Genomic DNA, 7,694 nt, shown 5'->3' with positions numbered 1-7,694 from the left:
GCCAAATATAAACGATATTCTTTCGAGTGTTGTTGAATATATTTCAAAAATTGATTCCCAGGGGAGGCTGAAAATAAAAATACTTTCAGTCGCTGAGCAAACACATTGGTTCTGTCTGCAGACTCTGTATATTTTGTAACACAAAATCCCCTCATTACAGTGTTTAGTCCCACGTCACCATTTTATACAACCCTATAGATGTATACCTTGTAGTATTTATGTTACGGTACGCGAAAAAAACTCACATGGTACACCCGCATAGGTACTTTCCGAAAGTTCTTTCCGTGCCGTTATTCGCACGCTCCACATGCACACGCACAAATACACACAATTATGTTCTATAACATCTTCTCAGCCACTATATGCTTGAAGTTGTCCGATATATCATTAGCTGGAGCAAGTTTATAGGCTCGCAGTTTGTACCACTGTGCAGTGGGACTGTAATGCGGGTACTTACAGCATATGCGGGTAGGTACTTTCAATGTGGGACATACACAACTTGATTTTTTCCATGTTGTCCCATACCAAAATATCTATTTTAGTTTTCCTTTCGGAAAATATGATAAGCGTTAGGTCGATTTCTGATAAATTAAAAAAAACGAAAATCAACATGGGACAGTTATGCGGGTACCGGCAGTATACTTGTGGAAAGCTGGATAGAATAACTGACACAAGGCGATGACATTGTACTAACTATCAATACTCAGAGGGAGAGATATGCGAAGAGAATGTTGTGAGTCAAACGAACATGTCAAAATCCGAGCCAAACGAACAAGAAAGGTAGCACATTGGAAGGTATTGCAATCAGGTACAATAAAAGATACATTCATTTTAACACGTTTTTCATTTTCTGTTGCTAAACAATGAATTGAGAATGCTGCAAAATTGCTTTATCACAGCGATTTTTAACTGGTGGTTCACAAAACTATTGTATAATCAACAAAATAATGATCAACCATGGTGGAAGTATATGAAATTAAACATAAATATGAAAATTTTACACCTTCACGGTTTTGTGAGCACTTAATTATTCTCCAGGCTTCCACCGCCACCGCCAGTTATGTCAGTTATACGAGTCGAATGAAAAAATTAGTCAACATTGCGTTTTGAGAAGAGATCTGGCACCCCTGACATGTGAAATCCAGTTACCAAATTGATGGTTTTTTATCGCTTATCTCTCTCTGAGTATCTCACACATAATTTAAATGATTTTTGAGAAAATTATCTTGCAGAATTCGAGCACAGAGTTTCACCTTAACATCGAATGGCCTGTTTCTACCAAGATTCGAATCCACGAACGTAAAGGCTGTAATACACTTATGTAATACACATATTTGTGCAAGCGTCAAACATTTGTCACTTTTTGACAGATAAAAATTTGGTCAAAGATAATTGTTTGTCACTCTCCAATTTCACATGGGGCAAACAACAATTCTCGCCAAACATGTGAAAAGGGCTCATGTGCCATATGTAATCAAGCCAAATTTTCTCGTTTTTTGATCAATACAAGCGAAATCTGCTCTTACCAATAAGATTTATTGATAAAAGAATTTACTCTTAATCAAACAATCTTATTTGTACGAGTAGATTAAGCTTGTATTCATTGAAAAACGTGAAATTGTGGCTTGTTTACATATGACACTTGGGCCCTTTTCACATGTTCAGCGAGAATTATGATGTCAAATAAATTTGGCGATTATATCAAAAGGTCAAATGTTTGACCATTGGTCAAAGAGTGTAATACAGGCTTAAGACATTTGACTGTTCGATGTCACTGGAAACTGAAATTTACCCAAAAATATGGAAAAGCTTTTTTTTTTTTTCTTCATCTATAGTTTATTTGACACGGCACAAATACAATTCAATGTTTAACGGCGCCAATTATATCTGGTAGCTTACTTTCTAAAGTATCTTAATAACTAAAAGCAAATTTTTTATCCTCGCTGCCGACTACGAGCTGAAACTAAATCTAACTTAAAGCTAGAATATTTTGCATTAAAAGCACAGGTTTGCTGTTTGATGGTTTTCATTGCCATTGGTAAGCAGCATATTAAATTTGTTCCGCTGCTGGGCCAAGATATTACGGACTGGCATATTGGGTTGTTTCCATCGGGCCTTGAGAGTATCGTGCGGGTCTGATTGCTGTTTCCGGATTCGGGGTCTTAACGTGTTCTTGTCGTTTGGTTGGATGTAGGCGGAAGGGGATAGGACTAAACTGGGGCGTGGATGGATTTCAGGAAAACGTATATAAGGGACATGTAGGATAGGTCACGGCTCGCCAAGACATCACGAACAGGAACAGCCGGCTGCCTACCTTCGGCCTGCAGGGAAGCTATTAATCTAGACCTGGCGTCACGGTGTACAGGGCATGACCAAACAACGTGCTCTATGTCGTGATAAAGCACAGATACCACTCTCCTCGAGCCCAACACGACGGAGATGCGCGTCAAATCTATAGTGATTGGACATAAGCCGGGACATCACGCAAATGAAATCCCGACCTACATCCAACCCCTTGAACCACGGGTTCGTCGATACCTTGGGGATTATGGAATGTAACCACCTTCCCAGTTCCCCCTTGGTCCAAGAATTTTGCCAACTGATGATCGTATTCTGACGTACAAATGCGAAAAATTCATTAAAGGCAATTAGTCTTTCATAAATATCACCGTTTGTTGCGCCCACCTTGGCCAAAGAGTCCGCTTTCTCATTACCCGGTATCGAGCAGTGAGAGGGGACCCACGCTAAGGTAATCTGAGTAGATTTTTCGGATAAAGCACTCAGATGTTCCCGTATTTTCCCCAGGAAATACGGAGAGTGCTTAACATCTTTCATCTCATTAGCCTCATTAGCTTCATTAGCCTCAATGGAACTGAGACGGTCCGTAAAGATGAAATAATGGTCCGTGGGCATTTTTTCGATAATCCCTAGGGTGTACTGAATTGCAGCTAATTCTGCGACGTAAACAGAAGCAGGATTATCGAGCTTATGGGAGACGGTTAAATTGTTATTGAAGATACCGAAGCCAGTGGACCCATCGAGAAGTGATCCGTCAGTGTAGTACATATTGTCGCAGTTGATGTTTCGATATTTATTGGAAAAAAGTTTAGGGATCTGCTGCACGCGTAAATGATCCGGGATTCCATGAGTTTCTTCTATCATGGATGTATCGAAAAACACAGTAGAATCAGAAGTATTTGATAAGTCGACACGATTTGGAATATTCGAAGAAGGGTTGATATTTTGGGACATGTGATTGAAATACAATGTCATAAAACGGGTTTGAGAATTAAGTTCGATTAACCTTTCAAAATTTTCAATCACGGGACGGTTCAAGACCTCACATTTGATTAGAATACGAGAAGACAGGCTCCAGAAGCGGTTTTTCAATGGTAGTACTCCAGCTAAGATCTCCAAACTCATCGTATGGGTCGATTGCATGCAACCCAAGGCGATGCGCAAACAACGATATTGTATTCGCTCCAGTTTGATCAAATGTGTGTTTGCTGCGGAGCGGAAGCAGAAACACCCGTACTCAATAACAGACAGTATCGTTGTTTGGTAAAGCCTTATAAGGTCTCCTGGGTGGGCTCCCCACCATTGTCCGGTTATTGTACGAAGAAAATTCACTCTTTGTTGACATTTTTTCATCAGATACCTCACGTGACAACCCCAGGTGCCTTTAGAGTCGAACCAGACACCAAGATATTTGTGTACCAAAACCTGAGAAATCGTTTTACCCATTAATTGTGTTTGAAGCTGAGCAGGTTCATGCTTCCTAGAAAAAACTACTATCTCAGTCTTCTCCGGAGAGAATTCGATACCTAGCTGTAAAGCCCAAGCAGACAAATTGTCCAAGGTATCTTGCAATGGTCCTTGCAAATCGGCAGCTTTGGCTCCTGTAACAGATATTACACTGTCGTCTGCAAGTTGTCTTATCGTGCATGAATTTGCCAAACATTCGTCGATGTCATTTACATAAAAGTTGTAAAGAAGGGGGCTTAAACATGAGTCCTAGGGAAGACCCATGTAGCTAATGCGAAAAGTTGCCAAATCGCCGTGTGTAAAATGCATGTGCTTTTCGGACAACAAATTGTGCAAAATATTGTTCAAAATTGGAGAAAATCCTTGTCGGTGAAGTTTACCCGAAAGAATGTCAATAGAAACGGAATCAAAAGCCCCCTTAATGTCCAAGAACGCAGACGCCATTTGTTCTTTGCGAGCATACGCCAGCTGAATATCTGTTGAAAGCAACGCAAGACAATCATTCGTCCCTTTGGCACGGCGGAAGCCAAATTGAGTATCTGATAGTAGACCATTTGATTCGACCCAATGGTCTAAACGACGGAGTATCATTTTTTCCATCAATTTCCGGATACAGGATAGCATTGCAATCGGCCTATAAGAGTTGTGATCAGAAGCTGGTTTCCCTGGTTTTCGGATGGCGATCACCTTCACTTGCCTCCAATCCTGCGGTACAATGTTTTGCTCCAGGAACTTATTGAACAAGTTCAACAAGCGCCTCTTGGCATTGCCGGGTAGATTCTTCAACAAGTTGAATTTGATTCTATCTAACCCAGGCGCGTTATTGTTACAGGACAGGAGGGCAACTGAAAATTCTGCCATCGTAAAAGGTGATTCTATCGCGTCGTGGCCCGGAGACGCATCGCGAACAATGTTTTGCTCAGGAACAGAGTCCGGACATACTTTCCTGGCAAAATCAAATATCCACCGACTTGAAGACTCCTCGCTTTCGTTGACCGTTACGCGATTCCGCATTCTTCGGGCTGTGTTCCAAAGAGTGCTCATCGATGTCTCCCTCGACGTCTCGTTCACGAACCGACGTCAAAATCCGCGTTTCTTTGCTTTAGCCAAGCTTTTAAGCTTGGTATCAAGCTCCGAATACCGTAAATAGTCGCCAGGTATACCTCCCTTCTGGAAGGCCAAAAACGCGTCGGATCTTTGCGTGTAGACATCGGAGCACTCTTGGTCCCACCACGGAGTGGGAGGCCGTTCTTTGATCGTTACGCCGGGATATTTCTTCGTTTGGGCTTGCAACGCGGCGTCGAGAATCAAGCCCGCGAGGAGGTTGTATTCTTCAAGTGGTGGATGATGTTGAATCGACTCGAGTGCTTTTGAAATCATTTCCTCGTATAACTTCCAATCGACATTCCGTGTGAGGTCATACGGAATGTCAATTGGTCGCATGCGAGTTGACCCGTTTGTAATTGAAATAAGAATAGGCAGATGGTCGCTACCGTGAGGATCGAGGATTACCTTCCATGTGCAATCCAACCGTAGCGACGTCGAACATAAGGATAGATCCAAAGCGCTTGGGCGCGCTGGAGGTTTCGGGATACGTGTCATTACACCGTTGTTTAAAATAGTCATGTCGAAGTCATCGCAAAGGTTATAGATTAAAGAGGAGCGGTTATCATTGTAAGGGGAGCCCCAAGCCACACCATGAGAGTTGAAGTCTCCCAAAATCAAACGTGGCGAGGGAAGAAGTTCTATTAAATCAAAGAGCAGCCGTTGCCCAACCTGTGCTCTGGGAGGAATATATATTGAGGCAATACAAAGCTCGTTACCTTGTATTGTCATTTGACATGCGACAACTTCGATGCCTGGAATCGAGGGGAGGTTAATACGATAGAAAGAATAGCACTTTTTAATCCCTAAAAGTACTCCTCCATATGGGGTGTCTCGATCAAGGCGAATAATATTAAAATCATGGAAGTTGAGATCAATATTTGAAGTAAGCCAAGTTTCACAAAGGGAAAATGCATCGCATTTGTTTTTATTTATCAAAACTTTAAACGAATCAATTTTTGGTAAAATACTTCTACAATTTCACTGTAAGACAGAGATAGAATCCTTCATATACGCAGTTGAATTAGGCATCGAAGGATACAATCGCTGCAAGGAGGGGCCTTCGGGCAGTCAACTGCTTCAAAAATGATCTAACTGTTGGGAGGAATGCTGTAAGAAAAATTTTAATTGGATCGGGTACATTGAAATTTTCAAAAATCCAGTCCACAATGTCAAAAAATTTCACTAATCCAGAGTTTGTTTCATCACCTGGATGTGCAAAAGGAACAACTGGGGTTTTAGATGTTCCTGGCAGTGCTGGGAACTCCTTCTGGGACTTTAAATTTGCAAGCCCAGGAGGAGTTTGCTTCGGTTTTTCCGCAGCACTGTTTGGTTTGTTCGTACTTTTCATTACACTTTGGGAAATCTTAGGACCTTTACGGGGAAGTTTAGGAGAAGAAACATTTTTCCTCTTCCTAGACTCCCCAGGATTGGCATAAGATGTTCCCGCTGATGAATCGTCAGAATCGGTTTCATCAGAGGACAACAGATCAAAGGGGTTCGATGTTATGGTAGAAGTGGTCACGGTCTTCTTCAGCATCTCAGCATAAGAACGCTTTGAACGCTCCTTAAGTGACCGCTTGATTTTATCTCTGCGCTGCATGTACACCGGGCATGTGGAGAGCTCATGCTGGTTTTCCCCACAGTGAATACATTTTTCAGCATTAACACTGCAAGAATCTTCCGCATGAGTCTCCCCACACTTGCTACATCGTGCCTTATTGCAGCAGTAGGCGGCTGTGTGGCCTAACTGCTCGCGATTGGTGCAATTCATAACACGGGGTACATACAATCGCACAGGCAGACGAACCCGGTCGATCGAGACGTGGCTAGGGAGTGCAGATCCAGCAAACGTAACGCGAAACGAGTCTGACGGAGTGTAAACTTTTTTACCGCCGACGAGAGACATGGACCGCAATTGCTTACAATCCAAAATCTTCGCCTGTGTTTCGGTATTTTTGAAGCAACCGGTTGCGCTTTTTAGGATACACTCGACAGACAGACTCGAATCGGTTATGACACCGTCGATCTCCACGTCTCGTGCGGGTATGTAAACGCGATAAACGGACTGGAGAATGAACAGGGGGGGGGGGTAACAGAAGGGTCAGGGTCAGGGGGATTCGGGGATGGTGGCACGGGAGGCGAGGGATCTATATCCATCGCGCTAAATGTAGCGCACTAGCGCCGACAAGAACACGTACCTATTTACTTCTTCCTTCCAGCAGTGGTTGTCCGATCGTTCGAAGCTGCACCCAAAGCAGCCATCAGCACCAGTACAGCAGCACCAATACAGCCACCAGCAGTGAGCCGGGTGTGAGATCACTCAGCACAGCGACACGACTCGACTGTCAACTGATGGCCTTGAATTAGAAAGATTATTCACTGTGCACAGATCAAAACTGCAGCTGGTATTTTGCACCAATACAGCCAAAGTTGCGAGCCGGGTACAGAACGTAGCGACACAACTCACAATCTAGTTGGCCTTTAGCGCGAATAATACACTCTTTTGTTTGGCTATTCGTACACACGGACCGGATTGTAATAGAACGACCACTTTGCACGTCCGTTTCTGTCGAGTGTTCGACGCGGAATGATGGAAAAGCTTATTGTTGGTGCCTATTTGCTTATTGTTGGTGCCTATTTTTTACAAATCTACTTGAATTTGAAAATAACTCATTGAACGCAACGGATAATGGGAACTAAGTTGAAGCTTTTTATACAGACTTTAGCGAAACATTTGACCATATTGAAATACCAGTACTACTTTATAAACTGCAAAAAATGGAATTGTTGCAGGTCTCCTGAAGTGGCTCGAATCATATTTT

Source organism: Wyeomyia smithii, chromosome 2 (assembly GCF_029784165.1).
Source record: "Wyeomyia smithii strain HCP4-BCI-WySm-NY-G18 chromosome 2, ASM2978416v1, whole genome shotgun sequence".
Classification (NCBI taxonomy): Eukaryota; Metazoa; Arthropoda; class Insecta; order Diptera; family Culicidae; genus Wyeomyia; species Wyeomyia smithii.
This window is presented reverse-complemented; position numbering follows the sequence as displayed.